This window comes from Harpia harpyja, chromosome Z (genome assembly GCF_026419915.1).
Source record: "Harpia harpyja isolate bHarHar1 chromosome Z, bHarHar1 primary haplotype, whole genome shotgun sequence".
In the NCBI taxonomy this organism is placed as follows: Eukaryota; Metazoa; Chordata; class Aves; order Accipitriformes; family Accipitridae; genus Harpia; species Harpia harpyja.
This window is the reverse complement of record NC_068969.1, coordinates 44,383,281-44,408,034: the sequence shown is the minus strand read 5'-3', so window position 1 is coordinate 44,408,034 and position 24,754 is coordinate 44,383,281. Positions and strand designations below refer to the sequence as shown.

At 39.4% G+C, this 24,754-nt stretch overlaps 1 long non-coding RNA gene across 3 annotated transcripts in view; it reads left to right on the top strand.

Moving 5' to 3' along the window:
- The first annotated feature begins 436 nt into the window (after positions 1 to 436).
- LOC128137508 (uncharacterized) overlaps positions 437 to 24,754 on the top strand; it is a 34,800-nt gene continuing 10,482 nt past the window's right edge. The window contains exon 1 of one of the 3 annotated variants that reach the window (XR_008233708.1): positions 437 to 535. This is a non-coding gene — a long non-coding RNA (uncharacterized LOC128137508). Of the gene's footprint in view, positions 536 to 18,010; positions 18,114 to 18,332; positions 18,440 to 24,754 lie in introns of those variants that run through there. The other 2 variants (XR_008233707.1, XR_008233709.1) reach the window with 2 other exon arrangements.

Below are 24,754 nucleotides of genomic sequence, written 5' to 3'. Positions count from 1 at the left end.
GCAGGAAGCCTGCAGTCCAGCTGGTCAGGTTAGTCTGTGCTGTAAAAGCATATAAACATTTTAATTTGCAGCACTTTCATTTTTAAAAATGTGATACTACTGTTTCAGTAATTCTGCAATTTCTTTTTCCTTTGCTTGTGTAGATCAAAAAGTACTGGCTGCTGCTGAAAATTTTATGTTCTTTGCTTTCTGTTCCGTAGTCACTGATTTTTACAAAGGATTTGTGAAATTGTTTACAGCAGTTATCTACAAAAAGCTTCTGAGCTTTGTTATTTATGTTGCTTCTATTTTTTTTCCTACCTCCTATTCCACAAAAAGATTCCAGATGCATTTATTTTCAGGCAGTTAATTATCCCCAGAGATCAGATGTTTGGCTGATTCATAGAGAAACTTACAGCCTTCCTCACGGTTGTGGTTTTTCGAGTAGGAACTAGCTTCCAGATTTCACCTTCTTTCCTCTTATGATCTGATTCTCATTATGAGTAAGGGCTTCATCTCACTTCATTCTTATATCACTGCAAGATTTTCACTGTAGGTAAGGCTGGGGTTTATTTTTTATATATCTAAATTTATCTATCTATGTGTATATTTTTATATATATATATACAGAGAGAAATTTCTATAAAAATATGTTGTTGACTTGAGTTCTCTGTAGAATTTTTAAAAATTAGTTTACTTTCTCTTTTAAGATGGGATGGTACAAACGTATTGTGAACCTTATAAGTAACTGCGACAATCTTTTTTCAGAGAATTAATTTTAGCAAAGGGCACCGTGATCCCGTTCATAGTAACACTTGGAATTGCATAGCTGACAAGATAGAATTTTCTAGCCGTTACCCAAGAAACTGCAATTTTTCAACTCTCTCATTTTTTTCCAGTTTTTCATATTCTTTTCAAATATTGCCCCAAACTAACATTATAGTGTTGTTAGAAAAGTAAGCAAGTACTGCGTCCTCTTCAAAGGAAATCTGGGGTAAAATGGCTCATGAGAAGATAGTTGCCTGCATTGAAGGGATTTAGGATGTGTCCTCTGATCAGACTCATTCTTAAATAATGAGTTTTCAAAGTGATAATCTGCAAAGGGGCATTTTATCATCTGAAAAATATAGTGCTTTGCTCTCAACTTGTACAACACCAGCAATTATGCAGAAAAGCAACATGAGGACTCTGGAGGACAGAGTGAGATCCTCAGTAGGGCACATACATTCCATTCCACATGGACAAAATGGGATTACCTCCCTAAACATCACAGAGTAATCCCTAAACATGATTGCTCTAATGGCTAGCTTTCTTCATCTTACTTGATTTTATCTTACGGGCTGTCATTCAGAGGCTTCTGCCCTACTTATCAGTGATTCAAAATTATTTGTCATAGGCATATGCAGAGTTCCCTGCAGTACTATGTATGTATGCAATTGTTCTAATATAATTTTGCAGGATGTTTTTTGTTTGGTTTTTTTTTTTCCCCGAAAAACTGCAACAGGCTTTTCAGACTTCGGCAGAACCATGAGTTAACTGCAGGCATATAATTGTTGATAAGTGATATGGAGCACGCTTGGAACATCTCAGTCTTCTGTAGGCGGCATAAACAGCTTTTAGTCTGGTGATTTTCGTATTCAGAAACTCTCACTTTAAATAAGGGGTGGAGTGCTTTGTGGAAGCTTTGCATTTGTTGTAACAAGAAAAATACACATAAGCTCTGTCTTTGACACCCAAGATCAGCCGTTTAAATGCTATTGGTGTTTCTTTCTTCATCCAAAGCACTTTTTTCTTGTACCTTTTCAAGTACAAAAAAAAAAAAAGCAAATGAAGAACAATAGTGTGTCCAGTTCCCAAGGAGTCTCAGAGCTTCGTCTTTGGAGAGGTAGCTTAAATTAAGAAAATCAAAAGAAGTTTCGCAGGCTCATTTTGGATATAAAAATGGCTTGTATTCTCAGAGGATTATGTTTGCTCACTGTATTCAAACCAGCAACTGGCAAACCTCTGCAAGTTTTCTATTGGCAGTAAGGTTTGGTCCAGTTTTGAATTTGGTGAAGGATCATCTGATGCCTCTCCAAATTACGTAACCAGCCTTGCTTCCTGCAGTCTCCCTCTTGCCCTTATCTTCAGTCCTTCCCTGGAGCAAATCCTGCATCCCACCCACTTCTCTCCCTTCAATTCTGTTCCCTCCCACCCAACCCTTCCTGCCATGAGCTACAGAGCTTCTGTGTCTCTCTGTCCTTTCCTGTAAGCATCATCTCTTCAAAAGGAACGAAAGCAAATCTCTGCTCACTAGCCACACTGTCATTAGCTGACTTTCTTGCCCCTCTGGAAATTAAGGCTAAAATGATCTTCCCTCTGTTGTCTATGGAGACCTTGCTTTCAGCTTGGGGAGGTTTTAGCCAGGACAATTATGATAATTGTGCTTTTATGGGCCTCGTCCTAAACAATGTGTTTTCCAAGGGTTTTAGAATTTCAACACAGATGTTCAGAAAGGATTCAGAAAGTTCGATGTCACGGACATTTTTTATGGTAGCAGTAATATTTTTGCCCTCCCTAATTTTATATAAACATTTTTCCTCCAGGAGAGGTTTTTTCACAGGAAGACAAATTAAATCTTCGTAATATAACAAGAGATATTTTATACTTTTTGCTTAGTCTGTGGAGAGATGAGCTTCCCTTGCTAATATTTCCGATACCTTTTATTCTGTGTCACTGATTTAAAAATTATGTGTCTACTGATGGGCATCAGCCAAAAAAAATTACTTTTTTCCAACCTAAAGTGGACATCTGTGGATTTGTACACCCAGATGAGAAAGCCAAATATTAAATTAATGTATTAACAATGTTTATAGTTTTATTACCCTGTAATTATATCATACCTCCTGATTGTTTTTCTTTTCATCCTAGTCTATAAAATGTAGCTGCCTGAACCTGTTTTTGAATGTCTACATTTCTAGTGTTAGACCTAGTGATGTTTTGCCAGGTTCAGTGGAAGAAAAGGCAGTTGTAGGGATGGAGTTGTTACTCTGGAGAGTGTCAATGCCTGCCAGCCATCAGAAGGTGAACTAGAGACAGCTGGAGACTTGGTTTGGGCCAATAGCTATGTTTGGCATCCTTTCTGCCAGGCTGACTGGAAGGAGCAATTAAAAGCAGCCTTGAGTAGCAGTGGCTGGAAAGTTACAGCAAGGCTAAGTTGTGTAGTTTCAGGGATTTAACTGGTACTAGTTGTGAAAACACAGGGAGGAGGGAACTCTTTGTCAACTAAGCCAGCAAAGGAAGCAACTGTGAGTATGGTCCTCTCAAATGCAGAGCCCTCTGAGCACGCTGTTGACTGAAATTTACTGCTGTTGTTCATTTCTGCTAGACTCCAGGAAAAACAACTTTGTATTTATCTATATTTTTGTTAAATAAATATCTAGAAAACTGAAAATTATTCATATTATCAGCTCATCTTCCTAGCTGAAGAAAGTCTACAAAAGCCAGCATAATTGGCTAATCACTGAAGCCCAAGATGAAACAACATTATTACTTGATAACAGCAAAAGAGTTCTGATAATTTGATGAGCTGCTGTGACTGGGCATGGCTTTGTTCACGCTTGTGGTGCAGTGGCTATTTCATCCTAAACCTCTACTTTCATGCCATGGAAGATCTTTTATTTTAGTTATTGATTATTTATTGATTTAAAATGCTAACATGCATTTTATTTTTATTTTATGACTGAATTTCAATGTTAATAAATATTAAAATAGAGGTTATGCACTGATTACATTGGACCACTTTCATTAACAGTCCGAGTTCCTTCTGTTCATTTTGGACAGCAGCTTCTGCAATGAATGTCCCAAAGAGCTTCGTGAATAACAATCCCATTATCCACATAATTTCGTAGAAGCAACACAGCATTTTGCCATTGCTACATCTATCTGCTGCAACTGTCTGTGTGGTGGAAAATGGGAAGGTTTTGGCACAAAAACAATTGTGTGGTAATTTTTAGGAGGAGTACAAAACAATGTTTTCAGTTGACAATAAATGTAGGATAGTTGGACCAATGAAATAACAGAGAGATACCTCTTCTTTGGAAGAAAAGCTGCAAGGCTTTTAATGATCACTTGTAAGCAAGATTTGGCTTTTATATTCCACCTGACGATCTCTGAAGTTTTTATGGGTAAGTCATATAACTCATGCTACACAGTTTATAGCAAATGTGTAAAGCATTGTCCCACCATATACACCTGCCTCAGTGAGGACAACTGCCTCCAAGTGGGCAGTTAAACAAAGCTAGAAGAGAAATATGTCAGTTCTGGTTGAAGTAGTCTGACAATCCTGCAGGTGGAGGCTACCTAGCTTTCTGGATTGAATACGATATTAGAAATCCAGTGGTGGGTACTACAGAAAAACACGCAGATAAAATTTCTCCTCCTCAGCTCCAGCTAACTTTAGATGTTTTCCACACCATGGTTACCAGTTAAGTTTTTCTACCAGTGCTCCTCATCATCAGCTGACTTCCATTTTAAGGGAGCCTATGGCTGAATTTAGTGGAAGAGCCAGACTCATTGGAGAATTGGATAGAATTTTAGCTAATGACTGGAGAGGAGCGGCCATCCGATATATTCCCATAAGCCTGAGTTGCTGATGCTTAGCTATAGGAGTACTGGCCCAAGCTGTCTGTCAGTTTTGGCTTGTTGTAGATCAAAGAGCCGTAGAACCATCACTCCAGCTCTAAGAGCTGAGCAGTACATTTTTCCTGATGCAGTTTTGTAAATTACCCATTTGGCCTTTAAGAATGGCATAAAATAAATGTTGAGCATTGGATAAAACTTCTGTTGAGTGACTTGGCCACGGGTATAGAGGCATGGTTAGGAAGGAGGGTGGATAAGCTGATGCATAAACTGTGTAAGGGGAGGGAGACGACATTTTTCCTCTTCCTTCTCCCCCTGTTCCCCAGATACTTTGTTGGAGGGTGTCTAGCTAGGACACAATGTAGAGCGGTATGAAGATGTGTGTAGCTATCTGTTCTCTACAGAAGACTCAGGTCTGACTTTCACACAAACAGCAGAGCTGTGCAGATCCTAAGGTAAAATTTCCACTGCTACCTATGGGAATTTTACCACAGGAAAGAGTACAGGTCTGGGCCCGGCATGTAAGATTGGTCTATGTTTGCCAGGGGTTTTGTTGACACTGAAGTTCCTAAAGAGAGATAACCATTATGATGGCCAATTGATATTTAACAGTGTCCTGTCTGGGCTTGCCTGGATGTATGATTCACTTCAAATGCTTTTTGCTTTGAGTCAATCATATGGCTTCTGGCACTGGAATTTTTAGCAAAGAAAGACGTTTTCTGATTTTGAAATCCTTTGAACCTGCAAGCAATGCATTAATTTTTGGGGGTGCCAACATAGCCTTGGCTTCCTGTGATGGTGCAAACTAGGCACTGGCTTCTTGGAGGTGCTTTTCTTCAGCCCTTGATCTTATGTGTAATGGACCTGGGACCAAACATGATAACTTTAAATGCAGCTCAGGGCTGTGGTTAAGGAAGCGGCTGCTGCCTTGGCACTTCTACCCTTCTTCTGACTGTGCTCCAGTCATTATTGTGGAATTTCCTCTCTTTCCTCTTTTATACATATAATTCTTGGCCTCAGATCCAGCCACACATTTTGCATGGGAGTTATCGTATTTGCTCCCATTGGACTACTTACATGCTTAGAGAAATGCATGTGGTAAGGGCTTTGAGTTCCCAAGACCTGAAATCCTCATACTGAGATAGCTACATTACACTACTAATCAGAACAATTTGAAAGCTGCCAAGGAATGTGACTGATGTACCATTAGTTGTGATGTCAAAGCACTGGATTTAGAGAGATTTCTTCCCTGAAAATTAAACAGAGTATTAAGAGAATAATGTGGGCAGACTTAACTAGACAATTGGGATATTATGCATTCTGGTTGATCCTTTAATCCACCTTTCAATTGCCATGTTAAATAAAATTTATGCTGAGTACAAACATGTGAGATCTCCTATCTATTCCTTTGCTGTTTCAGCAAGTGCATACGTCTTTCTCCCATATATCCCGCAGTTTCAGTTCCTCCTGTGTCAAAGTTTGGAATGATTGCTTATTTAGTAGCTTGGTTTGCAGGACTGTAGTCATAAATTACTTATTGTCAGACCTAATATATTAAGGAGAAGAAAATGACGTGTTATTTAGATATGAATGTATATGTAAAAGGGGGCATAATTCTGGTATTTTCTTTTTTCCAAGACCTAAAAAACCCCAATTTCGTACATGTTTATGTATTAAAATGAGTGGATGAATTAACATGAATGAAATACAGTATTTATAAACTAAGTATACCTGACTTTTATTGAAATCCAATTTTTTAAAATAATGTCAGCTGTATTCCAGCGTCTACATTTTTTAAATTTTATAAAGTACTTTGTAGTAAAATCCCTTTGAGGTATAACAAGCAAGAAAGAATCTGCCTTTCATGCTGAGCATGACATCCTATGGTCTGGAATATCCCTTTGGTCAGTTGGGGTCAGCTGTCCTGGCTGTGTCCCCTCCAAAATTCTTTTGCACCCCCAGCCTACTTGCTGGTGGGGTGGGATGAGAAGCAGAAAAGGCTTTGATGTTGTGTAAGCACTGCTCAGCAATAATAAAAACATCTCAGCATTATCAACACTGTTTTCGGCACAAATCCAAAACATAGCCCCATAACAGCTACTATGAAGAAAATGAGCTCTATCCCAGCCAAAACCAGCACAAGTGACAGAAACGTAAAGTGGAAAGTCCCTACAAGAGACTGTGCTTCTGTAAATTGCTGTTAAAAACCTCTACGGTAGGTGGTTGTGCACTGCGTGGAAAACCTGTTTGACTCTTTTCACCAGCACATTTTTTTTTCTAATGTTTCATCCAGATTTTTTTGCTGCTAATTAAGTCAATCTCTTCTATCCTGGGCATGGAGAGCAATCGATCATTTCATTAAAATCTTTTTTACATGACATCCCATCTCTGTCTTTTTATATCCAAATTAAACATATCCACTTATCTCACTTTTTACTCTATAGATAGCGTTTCCCCAGTCTGTTATCATTCTTGTTTTCTGAGTGCTTTGCAATTAATCTGTCTTAAAAAATCAGATCCAAGAAAGGATACAGCACTGAAACTGTATTGAATGTTAGACTAATTAGCTCCCAAGTCTGCTATATACCACTCCTCTGAATAACATCCCAGGATAAGTTCCTTTTTCTGATTGTTTCTAAGGAGTTTACGCTGTGCCCTATCTCATTCTATATCCTCTAGTTTTCCTGAACAAACGCTTAACATACTGGTCTATTTCAACGAAATTTGACAGAAGAATGCATGAGGATCCATAGTTCTTACGAGTTTTGTGAAAAGCAATGGCTGGGCACGTACAGAGAGCTCAGCTACCCCCCTAAAGATACCTGACTGGTTGAGGGGTTGGCATGTACGTCCTGTCCACTCTGTCATTACAATTCACACCTGGCTTCCTCTTGCCTAGGCATGCAAGGCAGAAAAGGGAGCATAAAGAGGGGGATATGAAAAACGTGGGAGTGTACTGCAAGTAGTTTTTGAGGAAGATGAAACTCGGGAGGGAGTAGACGCAGCTGTCAGTTTGGAGGAGAATAAATGCAATTTCACATTTCATTAGTTCCACCATTGACAAGGATTTGGAGGGTACTTTTGGTTTTTTGATTTGTTTTGCTTGTGGGTTGGCTGGTTTGCTTGTTTGTTTGTTTGTTGTCAAAAGCTTTGGCCTGCTGGCTAATTTTCAGATTGTCATCCACTGTAATCCCTACATGATTTCCTTTAATTATACTACTGGACAGCCTGGTGGTTTATGTCCTCTTCCTAAGTGCAATTTGCACTTCAAAGAACATATTAAAAAAAAAAAAAAAGGTTTGGGGGATTACATGAGTTACTGAAATGCAGCATTTAGATGTACTTGCTGGGAAATGTTGATTACTGTACACTATAGGACAGAAAAGAAAAATATTGCAAAAAATTCTTCTTATAACCTCACTTCACCATACTTATTCTTGGAGGACACCTGGACATCCTTTCAGCAGCCTGAATTTACTTTGATTGTGTTTTTACAAAGTTTGTACTGAAATATTTAACATACACTCTTCCTTACTTACTCCAAAAGCTATGTTTACTGTATGAAAAATCTTTTGTAAAATGAATAGATTAGGTCAGTGCCGAGACTCCAGTTGCCCTGAGGAGTGGAACAAACTGAGCGGGGAGAGAGACTGATGATATTCTCACTACTGTTACAATGGTCCCCTTTAACTCCAAGGTTACCCGTGCACTTGGCCTGCTGGTGAAAAGAGTTTTATTCTGTTGCCTTGGAGGGACATCCTGTTTGGATGGAGAATTTCAGCCTGCAGAACTCAATACTTCCAAAACGGTAGGGATAATTCATGTGAACAGCAAAAAAGATTATGAAGTAGACAAAAGACAACTATTGCAATAATATCACAGTTTAGTTGTTTATGTTGGATATAAATTAACAGCTGATTCTTGTTGCCTATACTGTTCTCCCTTTTCGACTCTTACCAGTCTGATGCTGTACTCATAATTCAGAGAAACTATGCTAAGATAAATATGATAAATTCCAATTGTAAATACTAGCATGTGCAAATGCTGTATACAGCTCCAATATTTGCATTTACAGTGCTTATAAAATATGCCAGAGTAGACAAAGGGTACACAGTTGTTCTATTCATGGTATAATTTTGGAATTATAACGGGGGGGGGGGGGTTTATGAGCTATGTTGTTGAAAATTAAAGCTTTTCCCTAAATACTAGCAGGCAAGAAATCAGTCGAAGAGCAGTAGAATAATTTTTTTTTTTTTGGTATGACTTGAAACAGTCCATTTGATTATATTAATTGTTCAGTGTGGTGGGAAAATAGCTGCACTTTTCATGTTCTTTTTAATGTCAGAGGTAAATTTGAAGCATGTTACATTGTCAAAGGCAAAACTCCTGTTGCTTTTAGAAGAACAGGCATTGGTCTGAAAAGCCCATTTTGAAACTAGGCATCATTGCACATCCTGTCTACACTGAGAGGGAAATTGGGAGTATTTGAACTGACAGAGGTGCTCAGTGCTGAAAACTAGGTTTTGCACATGTCCAGTGTCACAATAATTCACAGGATTTTCACTTTGCGTGTTGGTTATGGTGGTCAGAAGAGCAGTAAAAATATGTGATCGTCTAAGACTCATGTAAGTCATCAAAACAGATATTAATGTTTTGGAAATAACTAGAGCAGGTGTACTGACCATTGCTCCTAGGTCGAATTTCCTCTTGACCAGGGAATCACGAGGATGAGAACGTTCCCTCTCCTTTATATGAGCACATGCATGCATGCATGTGTATGTATATATATGTATAAATTATATATTGATGTTATGCAAAATTCAGACATGGGATACACCATAAAGCTGGGACAGAAACATTTGTGCAGCCACAGTTTGAACTCTAGAATTGCCTACTTAACATTACATAGGGTTTTACCTGATGAACACAGCCCCTCAAGTATAAATGTAGCAAGACCAGGCTTGAAGATCTCCGTAACACAGGAAGTCTCACACATTCCCTGGGCGTGCTCAATGAGCATTTAAAAGCTAAGAAACTAGCACACTAATTCAATGCTGAAGTAATGTGAAGACCCTGTTTCACACTGGTAAAAATTTCATACAAATTATCTTGCTTTCAGTGTATCTGTCACTGCAGTTTCTGCTCCTCTGTATTTGGCCATTTTTAGAGGGAACTGAATTGATTTTAGGCCAGAGGTCTCTGCAGCGGTTTCTCAGGACACATATGTGGTACTGGCTGTCCACCTTATTTCTAGATACCAATTTAAATAAAAGCACTAAAAATAGATTTATGGTAAGAGGCTTCTTTATAAGCTATTGTATCAGCATTTGTGTGAATAGGAAAAAGAGGGGGAGCCTATATGTTTCTGTGCTTCTGTGTATGTACCAAATACAGAAATATGCACATGCAAACATATATATTGATATATAAGCATACATAAAATAGCAAAAGTGAAGGCTGGTCTATAAAGGTCAATAAAATGTTGATGACTATAAAAAACAAGTGTGTCTTTTCCTTTAAGTGAGAGACACTTACGGACTTCGTGGGCTGCAAAACTGCTATTGTCATCTTGGAGTCCTCCCATGTAGTAGTATCTGAAAGATTCATTTCACTTCTTTTTCTTCCCAATGCTTCTCTGGTCTTATGCAGTGCTCAGAGGCACTTTGCAAAGAAAAATGCAGCGTATAAAGCTTCAAACAGATGGATAGAGTTTGGAGTGGCAAAGGGAACCATAGCGTGATCAGAGTGGTGCAGGCTGCTCTTCAAGGGCAGGCTGTGGGTCTGTTGGACCCTCCTCGCCAGTGTCTGGTACAGAAATGACCGTTCCCAGCTTGTACACGTTGCCTGCAGCCATGTGTGTAAAGTTACAGAGTGGCATGCCTCAGAGCCACAGCAGGCTGTTGGGTTTAGAGGAGTAGTATGCAAGATTAAATTGTTCCTGCCTGTCTTTGGAAGTCTAGTTCTGCTCCCAGACTCCTTCCTGATTCTAGTCCACATTTTGTGTCCCAAAGAGCTGTAGGATGGAGCCTGTGTTGTTTGCCCAATAACAGGTTGGGGTGTGAATTTTCTGGCTGTGTTTTCTCTGAAGTGCCACAGCTGATCCTCTTTTGCTTCTTCCACGTATGCCAGTGTCCTTATAAATTTGATATATTTGAAGCAGATGATTCTGTTCTTCACCCTTCTTATCCTGAATTCAGGACACTGTTTAGATGGTATTTTTGTTGAATTTTTTTTCTTTATTTATTGCTTTGTCTGTATAGATTATGCAGACTTAAACACAGCAATGCAGTCATGTGAGTGCACTTATAGGGGAGGTCAAAGGCTTTGCAAAAATAATTGCATCTTCTTCTTTCCTGACATATTTAGCATATTTTTTCATTTGCACACTAAGTCTCCCTTATTTGCCTGTCTTCCAATATCATAGGAAGTACAGCATTTGTTATTTTACATCCATTGTTACAATGAAAGAGAGTGTTTCCGTGTAGGAGTAAAGGTGGTCTGCTGAGCAATCACTGGATATTGTTTGGTTTGACAGACCTCCCATAAGTGTCCATAGGCTATGCAATACAGTGATTGAACTTCATATTCCCACTCTAATTTATAACATTTTAAGGGATATTCCCTCTCGCCTAACAAGTAGGTACATGGTAAGAGAGCTAGTCATTTGATTCAAAAAAAAATCAAAAGCGGTACAATTGCAGTGCATGAGTCTACCACCCCTTTACACTAAAAACAGGTTGCTTGGATGAGTAAGAATGACTCATGAGAGCTTACTAATGCTTAAAAAACCTGACATTAAATTTAACCTAAATTTTGAGCAATATTGACAGAAATTTCAGAAGTAGCTTAAGTTGCTATGGGATGCTTTATACAAAAAGTCATGGTATGCAGTGTCTGGGACTATCTTAGATCTGGGTTACACAACTTGCTTAGGTCTTTTTCTTCCCTCCTGTTTATAAATTGTTCGTGGGGTAAGATGCAAAAGTTCCTGCAAATCTTTGGCCTTTCTTGGGGAGCTTTTTCATACTTTCTTATTACTCCATGTGTGTGAATATAACATGACCTATACACATAATGATGTTTACACAGCCCACTGTGACATCATCATCTTATTTCATTTTTCAGTGAAATTCTATGGAAGTTTGAAATTGAAATATGCTTTCTTTAATAATTTTTTTTTATCATGTATGATTATTATCTTCTGTGGCTTTTGAAGACTTATGTGCCAGTGGATTAGTTCTTCTTTCTCAATGATTACACTTTTTCTTAGGCATTGAAATATTTTTTAAAAAAAAGAAAGAGGGCATTTTGACTGCCTTGTGATTATGACCTATTTGGGGACAGAACAAGAACAACAGTGTTAAAAAATACAAGATTGAAAAAATTGTGACCACATACTTGTATGTCTGCTTGAAAAAAAAAGGGAGGGGGGGGTATTTGAATCAGTCCTAAAACCATAAATCAGGAGAAATATTACAGAAAGCTGAGTTTTGACATGTAAAGTGTAAGCCCCAGGAACCACACTTTTGTTTTAGGGAATGTAAGGAAAATAACTCTTTAATTTCTGAAGAAAAACATTTAGAGGCTTGTAATTTTTCTCTGAGCTTCTTCCTACTAGTATCTTGCCAGCCAACTTCCCTGCTGGCTTCAACTGAGAGATCTGTGAAAGAATCAATAACGTGAAGTGAAAGTGGTTTATGTAGGTAGGAGTGCATAGTTTATAAACAATTCTTTATTAGTAAGGAGTAGTTAGAGAAGCACAGGCTAATATCAATCCTGCTTGAAGTCAATAAGATTTATTTCTGATGTTAGTCAATACAGAACAGGATCATGCTCTTTGCAGCACAGTGCTTTGATGCTGCACAGATTTGTCTTTAAGACTGTTTCTACATAACAATAATTCAAAATCACAATAGCAAACTTCCCTCCAGTTAGGTAAAATGTACTGTATATACTTGTTCTAAAACAGGAACAGGTGGGTTAGAATTCCATAAATATCATGCTAACATGAAAAAGAAATAATTTCTTCTTATACTGTTACAGATTTTTCCACTGGTTTCTGGAAAGAGCAATTTATAGCATACCTCTGCCCAGGCATGCATTCAGAAAGGTGATTTTCAACAAGCCAAAGAATTTTCTCTTCTGCTTTATGAGTGAATTTGCTTTGCCCTCATTAGGGACAGCAAAACTCCAAGTACTCTGAAATTTCATGCCTGAGACATTTCCAGGACCGAGACTATCACCTTTGCCAAGATCATATAGGTTTATGTAAACCTCAAAACCTGAAAAAACCCAAAAAGTTTGCATTCAACCTTACAAGAGCATTAGTGTTAAGCACAACTTAAAAGCATACAAAGATGGGGAGAGCTGGTTTTGAAAAATTTCAGAATCAACTGAAAAAAGTTTTCTGGGTTATCGAGCCTGATTCTGCCAAAATGTGCATTCTGGACAATTAAAAAATAGATAGGTATACTGTGGAGGTGATTGAGAGCGAGGGTATTTTTTGTTTGTATATGACCCATTTTAATAAAATACTACAGTATCGTGCTTAAGACATCAAACATATGACTTGAGCTGATCTAAGAATCTCAGATTTGGTAGTAGGGAGATAATTTGTACCATCATAACTCAGTCCAGTAATGTATTTAAGCACATCCTTGCTCTTAGCATGTGCAGAGCTGCATGCAGTACATACTTGTGCATTCATTTGGATCTGTAGCTTTTACTGTTCTTTCCTTAAAACAATTTGCAGCTGCTCATCACAAAGCATTGTGCGCTAATACAGACAAGAAGCTTATTCCAGGCTAAGTCTTACTCTCTTCTTATTTGCACACTGCCAACAAGAAGAAAGTTTGCCATGAAGATGGATGGAGGAAAACTTGATAATCACTGTAGGTTTTAAAATGCTCAATAGTCACTAGGTTCTTAGGCAACAATACACCTACTGGTAAAAATTCTATTAAAAACTATTCGATAGAAATCCAAACAAATGAAACCTAAATATGTCAATTTAGTGTCTAGTGCCCAAGGCACTCACAATGAGTTTTAAAAAACTTTTAGCCAAAAATAGAAGACTCTTTTTTCCTTTTCCCCCAGTTTCTCTCTCCCTGGTCACAGGGAACTGACAGTCACAAGAGACATCTTGTGAGCCTGTCCCTGGTCGTGCATCAGATGCCTTCAGGGGAAGGCCAGGTGAAGCGGTGGACATTTTTGGTCTCCAGCATGCTTGGCAACCCAACCTGGGGACGTCTGTTCGCAGCGGCAGGCAACATGCCAGCTTTCGCAGATCCGTACTCGCAGGAGGACCACTAGACCTGCGAGGCAGCACCCTGCTATCTGGCTCCTGGCTGGCACCCGGGTGCTGTGAGCAGTCCTCAGGTGGGGGACACCTTCCAGCTGAAGGGAGCCGTCTCCCACCCCTTGGGCCCCAAGCGAAACCCAAAATGAGCAGCTGTTTCCATGGGAAGGATTAGGGGCTCACAAGGCACGTGGGGCTCTTGAGATCCGTTCTTCTTGAGGTTTTTGAGGAGCAGTGGTACCACATATGCTTAGGTAGGATGGGAGGAATTCCTCTCGGGTGACAGCACAGAAGTGTAGACAGCTACGCTGAGTCCAAGACGGTGGGGAAAACCAGCTTCCTGGTGCTCACCAGCAATGTCACCTTGGTGGTCCATGGGCAAGGTGGAAGGCCAAGGGCAGTGTCAGCAGTAGTCATGGTGCCCTCACATCACGTGCAGCCAAGCCCAACACCTGAGAGGTACATGGGGCAAACTGCAGGGCCGTGGGTGTATCAGGCAGGGCTCAAAAGGTGGGCAGGCAGTTCAGCCATGCCATCAGTCATCCTTATGCCTGCAAGCAAAACTCATTTTCCATATATTCTTTATTCCACCGTCAGTCCTCTGAACCACTATGTCCTTCCCTGCTTCCCCCTCACTTGTACACACACCTAGCTTGCATGATGTTTTTTAAAAGGTGAAAAAAAATCAAAGTTTGCTGCCTACAGATGTTTTGAGATATTCCTTGTATAATCCTGCCTTTGCCTTCTTCATTTGCCTGTGGGCAAAGCACACAGTACAGCAGAAACAAAAACATGTGACATTTTTCTTGACCTTTATGCTAATAGCTTCATACTAACCAGCAGGAATAATTTCAAAATACCAGGAAAGCAATTAAAAGAAAAAACCCAAACTTGACATGTAAGTAATAATTTAACACCTCACCCTAACACAACCTGCAACATCTTTCCATCACATTATGGACGAATACTCATCAGTTTTTGTGGTGTTTTGCATAAATTTCGTGAGTAGGAACAGAGTAATATTAAAACATACACACATACCCCATTTTCTGGCTTTTCAGTTCATTACGAAATACTTCACCTCTGGGCAGATGACTAATATGCTATTAAACTTCTCTATCCTTGAGTTGTGTTGTAGCCAAAAGGGGGTGCAGTCACTCATGATCTTTTTTAAATTATCTGAATACACCTACTCAGGGAAAATGCTGTTGTATGACTTTAATGTGTCCTACGGCAGCGTTAACATGCTTTTGGATAATTTAGCTCCATGTTGTGGAGCTACAGTAATAACTCCGTAGTGAAACCTGGGGGAAATTTCCATTATAACCCTGTGCTGAGCAGTTTGGGAGGCATTACCCAGAAGTTTAAATTTCCAATTAGTGGAAGGAAAACTTTGACTGTGTGTTGAACTGCGGCAGCTCGTGTTTGGACTTGGGGCTGCCCTACAGTCCAGTACAGATGATAGTCATTCACTGTCATGGTAGTTGCTTTTGTTCAGTATTACAAGGGAGGTGTGGACAGTTGTATCCCAATGCTAGCCAAATTTGGGTGATCCCAGTCCAGATCCTCTCTCTACCAAAGACCCCCCATATAATTTTCCTTATTTTCCCGGATCTTTGGTTTCTCATATGTAAACCAGGATAATGAAACTGCTTTTTTGCTGCTCCAGCTTGCAGTGGGTTTTGTGAGCCTGATCTGCAGAGGTTGACGTGGTGCCCTCTCCATCGTACCAGGGCTCTGCCTGGAAGTGGGGAGTTTGATTGCTACTGAGGTGTCGAGGTGCTGCAGCACTGTGGCTAAGTCCTCTTACATTGCTGCTTAATCAAGGGATAAAACCAATGCTGAGTGTTTGGTGTGGCAGGCCACTGTTGCAACCTATGGAGTCTGTGTATCGGGGGATACAATGAACTCTAGTAAACCATTTGCCTGGGACAATACAATCCTGAAGAAATTTTTAGTTTCAGTTTTTCTGTTATAAAGTTGTAATCTTCTTATGGATTAATCTTTAATAGGATAGATATTAAACTGGAATAATTTCCTATTGATTTTATTATTAGTTCTGTCTAGAACTAGACATGAACTCCTTTTTTTTCTTTTAAACTAAATGTTCAAGAAGAGGCAAAAACATGCAACTGCTGTGAATGGGAAATAGAAAATCCAAGTGGCTTATATAACACACAATATGTCAGGAAAACTTTTGTGAATATAACTTAGACCAGAACCAGCCTATTTTCAAGGGGTGATAGGACACACTTCACCTTGCTGTCCATTAAAATTTCGCTATAAAATACTAGATGAATTAAGCTAATAATTTCAACAGGAAGCAGTTTTCTCTGGTAACTTGGTTTTAAGAAATTGCTTCTTTGTCACTGTAACTTCTTTGTCTACCCTTAAAGCTGGCCCTATTAAATGTTGCATGAGAGTGACTCAAAGGCATTTAAAAGAACACAACTCTAATTGCCCATACAGGACCAAACTTGACAGAAAATTTGGGATATTGTTCTGGCAGTAGCTGACAGTGACGACACTGACAATAAACTCACCTTATGAACAAAACCATCAGTGTGTTGTTATGAATGTAGAATCATCTGATCTGTTCGTGTTTAGAGATCTATTTTTGTTTCGGTAGGAAAATTATTTTTAAATTAAAGAAGGGATATTCAGGAAGTTTTTGCTAATGTTCATAGTTTTTTTCCAAGCTTGCACTTCTTGAAATGAACTTGGAATACTGTAGGCATTTTATTTTGTAAATGAAGAGGTTCATTGTCCTCTCATTGGAGCATGTTCTAGTGATAATGCTGTAAATTCTAGGAATTCTAGTAAATCCTAGTTATTCTAGTAACTCTAATAACACAATGGTGTAAATTCTAGTAATTCTAAGATATGTCTATTGCAGTAAGAGAGCAATATGGAAACTAAATTTTAAATCTTTGCAAGAAAGAAAAAGCAAAACCTATTTATGTCTCTGAATAACTTCATCAGTAAGAACTCCTTCCCTTACTTACTTTGTGTATTGCATTACTCTGGAAGTACCTGAATCAGGATGATAATGCATCAAGGGCCTTTTTTTAATTGCTTTTCAAGATACATATTTATTGCGAATGCCTCAGCTTTATGACTCTAATCTTTAGTCTTAGCATGCTATGTAATAGATCCTGAATTTTCTGTGCAGCAACATTTCTCATTTAATTCCTGGGATGTAAGTTGCCCATTGTTGATCTTTAGAGAACTTTTAAGGTGTCTAAACACTTACTGGAAAAGATAAAGCAATATGACTGTGATCAGAATTCCACTAAGATAAAGGTGCTTACATTGCCACAGCTACTCTGCTAATGAAAGGCAAACCCCATCTTTATCTCATTATGAATGTCACCACAGTAAAGGTTCTTACCATGTAACCATTTAAATTTATTTTTCTGTTATTTCTATAACTTGCAGCTTTAATCAAAACAGATACAATCAGAAAAAAACCCCACCATGTGGATCAAAACAAAGTAAATATTTCAAACCCTTTTTTGTGAGAATCACTTGGTCTTAAGGGTTGTTAGTACATCTAGGGGTAAAAATTAGGGTCCTATGTATTAACTGTAATTTCATAAAGCCAGGCTAAAGATGAAGACAACAGGAGTGCAGCCATACAATGTTATTGTTATTATTAAAAGGTCAACAACTCATAAGCACAGTAGCAAAAAGATGAATAATTTAGACGTCAAGCTGACACATATTGGACTAACTTACTTCCCCTTAAAATTCATAAGTCTATACAGGTCTCATAGTATGATTCAGATCTCATAATATAATGAAACAAACTTAATCAGAGGTGTTCATTAAATAGCAATTCTGATACAGAGATAATTTAGAATGACTAATTAAAGACCTACTTTCTTTTTCTCTATCATTCTGTGAAAAGTCCTACAAAGGTGTAATTTGCTAATTAAATCATGAGATCCAAATCAATGTTTCAGGCACTTAATTGCTCAGTGTTGTGCTCTTCTCCAAGAAATCATGGAAATTTCCATGAGAATTGAGGATGTACCTTCTTTTTATTACTTTTTAAAATTATCTATCTTTTCAGTTAAGATGTTGATAACATCTTTTTCTTTACAGTCTTAAAAAGAAATGGACAGGAAAGGCTTTGAATTTGGAATATATTGAAATTGGGTGTGCTTGAAGTTGTGCATTTGTGAGCATCTCTCAGGAGCAAGCTGGTCTTCAGGTAAAGTATGGCAAAGCACTTAAGTGCACCCTTATTTCTGTCCCTGTTCATCAAAGGACAGAAGCACGTATTCTACTTGAAGGATGTATTTCTATAATTTTGCATAACTAATTTTTTCTTTGTTTTCTTCTGCTTCCCTCTTTGTTTCTAGGTGCAAAATTAATTCCTTAAAAATTAGTGAAAACTCAGCATAGATTTTTTCCTTGTTCCTTCCTGATGTACATCATTTCTGCAACCATGTCAGGAATGAAATACGATTTCGTATTGGGTGCTGGTGTGAATGGAGGTGGCTACTTTCTATCTTTGAGAAGCTCCATCATCAAAAGGTTAGATGATAACACAATAGGTTAAAAAATTCTGAATATATTAAACGCCTTTTCAGTTATAAAAATAGAATTTGTCTTTGGAAAATGTTCGATTTTAAATCAGCTTCTAGCACTGTCCTGAATTTCCAGGTAGTATACTGATTTCCATGTGGGGGATGACCAGATGATAAGAACCAATACCAAAACTCCTTCTAAAGTACCCAAAGCTCCAGACAGGCTGAGTGCAGCACATAATTCTTAAAAATAAGGAAAATGATAAACTGGAAAAGTACGTTCTTGTAAAAAAACCATAATCCTATCTTTAGAACAGTTTTTAAGGGGTTTACCTCAGGCTTTCTAGTTTACTTAAGAACAGAGCTGGATTTCTTGCTTAAATGGTGTCAGTTTCCTGGGTTTAATTCACTGTTTTTCTGTTTGACTTTTGCAATTTTTTGCAGGTTTCTAGCATTATTATCATTACAGAAAATAAATAATTCTGACAGATCTTATGTGAAATATCTTTTATGACACCACTGAGGTATTAGTGAGAAGAGAAAAAAAATCAATGGGGCTCACATTTGAACTAAAGTTAAATTTTTATTAGAGAACTTTTTTTACATGTCTAAATGCAAACCAGTTTGCTGTCTGCTGGCTCCTACCATCCTGTTTCCCATTTAGCAAATGGAAAAGCTAAGAACAAGTGGCACAGAGACTATACAGTTTCTGTACTTTCCCAGAAACTTTCTTTGCTTTAGTGCTTTGTCTGATTTGTGATTAAGTCCTTCTACACTCTGGGTGTTCAGGAATTGCCTAAGTAGCTACAGTTTGAGTTTAACACATCCTTAGAAATGTGACTACCAATTTAGTTGTATTTATTTAGCTTCCAGTTGGTAGCATGCTCCTCAATGAGTCCCTGAACATTGGCTAAGCAATCTTTATTTTTATAAATATTTGTGAAGAAATGCTGGCTTCTTTTTTATGGGGTATTATGTTATCTGAATTAAAAACAAACAAGCAAACACACACACAGGTTCTAGAGTAAGTGCTTGAAATGCTTAAGAGCCCACCTTTTCCATGGGGATTTCAGTAAGTTAACCTTTTCCCAGCAGTGGGATTTCAATTCTGTGAGGGGGTTTCTGTAGATTTTCCAGTTTTCAGAGAAGTTTTTCAGAGGCAATACTGCTATGAGCTGCGGGTGTTCAAGGCTGACAGATCCTCAGCCTTGCAGCTGTTTGGGTGCTGTGTTGATTTTCACACCCTGCCCCACAACTCAGAGACATTTAGCACCTACCCATCACAACTATGTTAGGCCAAGGTTATTGACCCTATTTATCTAGTCTGGAGACAAGTTAAAGTCAGCATTTTCATACCTGTGTTTCTGTATTGTATTGGGGCTGCTCTTACCTCGCTGCTCGAACATGTCTTGGTGGCATTGGTGATCACCTAAAGCTTGGAAGTAATGGGTTAGCAGTGCCTGGATATGCCTCTCCTACATGCCTGTTCTCCTGACAGTCTAAACCTCTGGTTGCCAGGCTAAATTAAGCATGGTCTGGAGACATTAGACTGGAAACCCACAAAACTGGGATATCTTCCAATAGCCATTCTCACAGGTTTACAGCTTTGTATTCTCTTTATGCTTCTTAGCTAGAGGTAAAGGACATGGACAAAAACTGGAACAATGACTTCATGTCTCAATGTCTCCGTTACCTTTACAAGAGAGGTGACGTGAAGACACACTAGCAAGAAGTCATTAAGATATCCCCACTGTGGAAAATCCCAAGAACCTTGATGAGTATACAAGGGTCTGCATAAGACAAACCACTTTATTACCCATTTGCAAAATTATCTTACCTGAAAATGTTTAAGCGTGGTACCATGCCCTGAAAAAATTCTCTCCCAACTATCTCTGAAATTGCTAGGGTTAATACGAAGATGGCAGGATTAACTATATCAAACCATCTCCTGTTTTGTATGAACAGTGATAAACTCCTAAGTACTACTGGAGAACCGCCTTTATTAGACATGACCTGACCAGACTTGCTCTTCTATTGTAGCTCAAGATTAAAGCATTTCTTACCACCACATTTTTTTAACTAATCCTCTCTCTGGCTGACTCATAACAGCTGTTAAATAACTAGATATTTAGCTAAAGATGAACAGAACCTATAAATTTAAACATGTGATATAATAACCAACTCCTTTATGCATAGCAAACCGCTTCTGTCATCATTTGAATGCTTTATGCTGACCTCACTGTCTGCATCTGATTGAACTGATCTAATGTCATAGTTGACAAAAGATGATAACAATGGTGATTAGATATTTCTGATGCATTATGAAGGAGGACAGAGACCACATAGGAGTGTGAGGCATTGCGTGGGGGGAGATGGAAAGGTTGACATAATGTTTTTGAAACATCTGAGAGGTTGGTTGGAGTTTGTTCCTGAGTGTTTCAACAGCAGCACATTCAAAAGTTCACGTGCCTTGTTTTTACCTATTTTCTTTACCCTTTTCCTCCCACATGACTGTGCAATGAAGTCATAGCCTTGTTTCAGATATAACGGTACATTCACCATTTTTTTCTGCCGCCTTAGAGGTTCTGACTTGTCAGAAACTTAGTAACAGTAATACTAACTGGTGCTCCTGCAGCAGTTCGTCCTCTCTGGACCATAGTGCCTTGCAAGCATTGACATTTTCTGGTGGGAAAGGCTGAGACCTAGAGAAGTAAAATGACTTACCCAAATTCATGTAGGACAGATCCAGTCTTTTTACTGACAGCTCCCTCCTGCCTTATATCACACAGATCCCCCCATGCCTTTTTTTCACAATGAAGTGACAACATGTGCACATAAAGGCTTTTATTAAAACAAATCTATGTAAAAAATCATCCAGATGAAAAAAAGCCTTTTTTCCTCTCGTTGGCAAAAGCAACTTGCTTCCTTTTTACATATTGTCTTGGTTCAATTTGCATTGGTCCTAAAGTCCCCTTTAAATAAAACGTTCGTAGTGATATTTTAAAAGAAATCATCTATTGTTGGAATTAAGTCTAGGAAATGTGAATTTGTTCCATGTGAACAACTTTCATGAAAACTAAAGTACAGTGGCAATTTTAAAGATTACAGGAACATTCCTGAAACCTTTTAAAAACACGTTCAGCTTTAAGCTTGTGAAAAGTGCCTTAGGACTTAAGGTTAATGATGTGAGTAATGTGTCGTCTCAGCGCAGACCTGAATTCATACCATAGTAATTCATACCCAGAAGTGAAAATGCTCAGTTTTGCTCTCCCTGTGGTAAACATGGGAGCACCAGTGTTTGTGAGCACTAGTGGCTAAAACATCAGGAGATCTGAGTTCCTTCTCTTCTAAGTTATATTTGTGTTGTCAGGGAGCCTAAGGGAGCTTAGTCACACTGTACTCTGTGCAAAGATGGAATAAAATAACAGCCTTTTTCAGAGCTGAAACAGCACAGCAAGGCAATTACACAGAAACAGCTATCATGCTACTAGTGTGAGACAGGTGATAATACATCTCACTGATGCGGTTTGCTGATTTTCTCTGAATCTAAAGGGCAATGAGAGAGAAAGTCTGAAGATGTTCACCTGAAAATTAAATGGAGCAAACTCTGGCACTGTGAACAACTCTGCAGTATCAATCACTGTATAGATGCAAAAAGAGAGAGAAAGGTAGAGACTGGAACATGAAGAACCTTGACAGTGACAAGAAGTCACCTGTATGTGGTGAGGAAGAAGAAGAGGGAAGCAGTGTTGTGATACAAAGAGTGACGTTGTCTAAGCTGCTATCTAAGAAAGTGATCTTTTGCAACAGCATAAAGGAATGGAAAGGGTTGATCTAAGCCCCTGCTTGCCAAGTCAGGGTTGAGTATGTTGTGATGAAGGTGTGGGATTTGGAGAGTGGAAGAAATGGAATGTGTCATTTGGAATGGCCATATGCTTGAGAAAGAGAAAACATTGCACAGCACAAGTGCCCAAGATTTATAAGAGCAAACACTGAGACCATCAATTCAATATTACAGACTGAGAGACTGTGTGGCAGGTAAGCATAAAGAAAGGAAAGTGGGGAAAGCCTGCCAAGACAGAAGGATGGCTCAAAACCTTGTTGAACTTGAGCCAACAACCAGTCATACAGAAAGAGATGTTAGAGAGACAGGACAAGACTTCATTTCTAAAAATGAAACTGGCCTGGATCAGTCTGTGGTTGCCCTGCCTCCCTCATGTAGCCTTGTCATTATGTAACCTTGAGGGTTAAATAGGAATATCTCTTATAACATTAAAAAAAAAAAAAAATTCTACAGACTACTATCAGGTCAAGTAGTCCTAATCAGACATAGCATCTTTTTACTCCTTTGAGGACATATGTGTGAATTAACCCAATACAGGAACCCAGTAATGACAAGTGGAAGGTGCTCAGTGATGTTTTAACCAGGGAATGATTAAACTGAATGCTACTAGAAGCAAAACTGCCTAACATATGACATGGTCAAAGCGGTAGTGGGGACTGAGAACTGCACCTTGTCCTTGTTCACAGGAGGCTATCCATGCACGCACAGCACTGGAGAGGCTCACAGGGACGCTGCAGTTCTCTGACCTCTTTCCCTCCCCGGCCTCACTTGTTTTAGCTATGCAGGCACTGCTGCTGTATATATTGCCTAATTTCCCCCAGGAAACAGAGCTGGAGCCACGCTGCTTAATAATAACTGTATTAATTCCTCTCTTTGCCTGTTCCTTAATAACCTGTTGACCAAACCTGAGCCGATGCAGCAAGGTTCAGAGATGTGTTTCACACAGGCAGCGGAGGGAGGCTGACAGTGATGCTGTAGAGGGGATTGCAGATGCCAGCCATCACTTGCAGTTGTGCGAGCAATGCACTTGGGGCCTCCTGGTCATGCACTGTCCTCCGCACCAGGTCCCATCAGAACCAGGGGTCTCCCCTCCTGGGAGAGGATGGGGTGTGAGGGGAAGGGGGCAAAGGGGGCAGAGCACCCCACCCCATGCAAAACTGGCCTTGATTAGCTGTGCTGCTCAGAGGGCAATGACTCTAAAGCAGCAGTTTTACAGCAAGGGTGAGGATCCCCAGGGGGCTTGGGCTCTGCTTCAGGGCTGATATGAATGGTGCAGTGGCCATGTGTGGGTTCTCCAGTTAGCCATCAGGAGAAATAAATTGCCCATACAGTATGATGTCCAAGGGCTTCCAGAAGAAGAGGAACAGTTTTCTTACAGTTGTAAGTCTTCCTATCTTTTGCCCTCTCCCTCTCCACTCTTTCACATACTGCCAAGCATTCCCTCTTTAAACAGATCCACATCTCTGTCCCAGACTTAATTCCTGTCATCAGTTTCACTTATCTGCAATCATCATGCTATTGAAATCACACTGTTGGAGGCACCTAGTAAAATGTACAAAAAACTTTGTGTTCAAACTAACTTGTACAGCCAGACACGCGTCCAGATGGTTTATAAACACAGGCTTGAAAAGAAGAAGTTTTCAGCTTGTTAGTGCCTCACATTTTTGCTGTACACAGCAGCTGTGTTGACATCATGGATACTTGTGGCTTTGGAAGATCCGATGTAGCTACTGACTTCAGAAACACGGCAGTCAGTGCCTCAGAGGGCTGAGCCAGGCTCCACGCTGCCCTCCACTCGCCTGGTGTTTGCCTCTGGCTCCCGCTTTCCCCTCCACCCTCCATTTGGAGAATTCAGCACCCTTCCCCAGACATAAGGCCATGGAAAAACAAATACCATTTTTTTTTATTTTAGACATCATTATGGATCAAATTCACACACATTTGAGAGGTCAGGACTACCTCCAGTCTCCCTCCTCAAAGCCATGCCCCTTTGCACACTCACCAAAGTGCATGTACCTGTTTTCCAGCAGACACACAGGAGCATTACACACCATGAATATACACCTGGTGACGAGAGAGCCAGGTAAGCAAACAGAGGCAGGAGCAACCTGAGCACGTGCATGAACTTGTTGTGAAGGTGAAGTGCTGTAATTGTTCTTCAAAACAGAAAATCTAATACTCATCTTCCTTCTCCCTGGAGGACTTTCTCCCAAGAGACCCAGTAAATACTGGCAGGCAGCAAGGCGGGGAGGGAAAGTGTCACGGGCTGAAGAAGCCAGAGGACATTGGTGGCTGTGGAGCTTTCAGTAGACAGCAAACCGCAGCACAAGCTGCACCCTTGTAGCGTTTGCACCTCCCAGAAGTGTTTCTAGCTCCTTCTCTCTGTTAAGCTAATGTCAATAAGGTCCAGTACTGAAGAACAAGAAAAGGAAAGAAATACACTTCAATTCCTGGCTCATGCCCTAGGCTGTGCCAGTA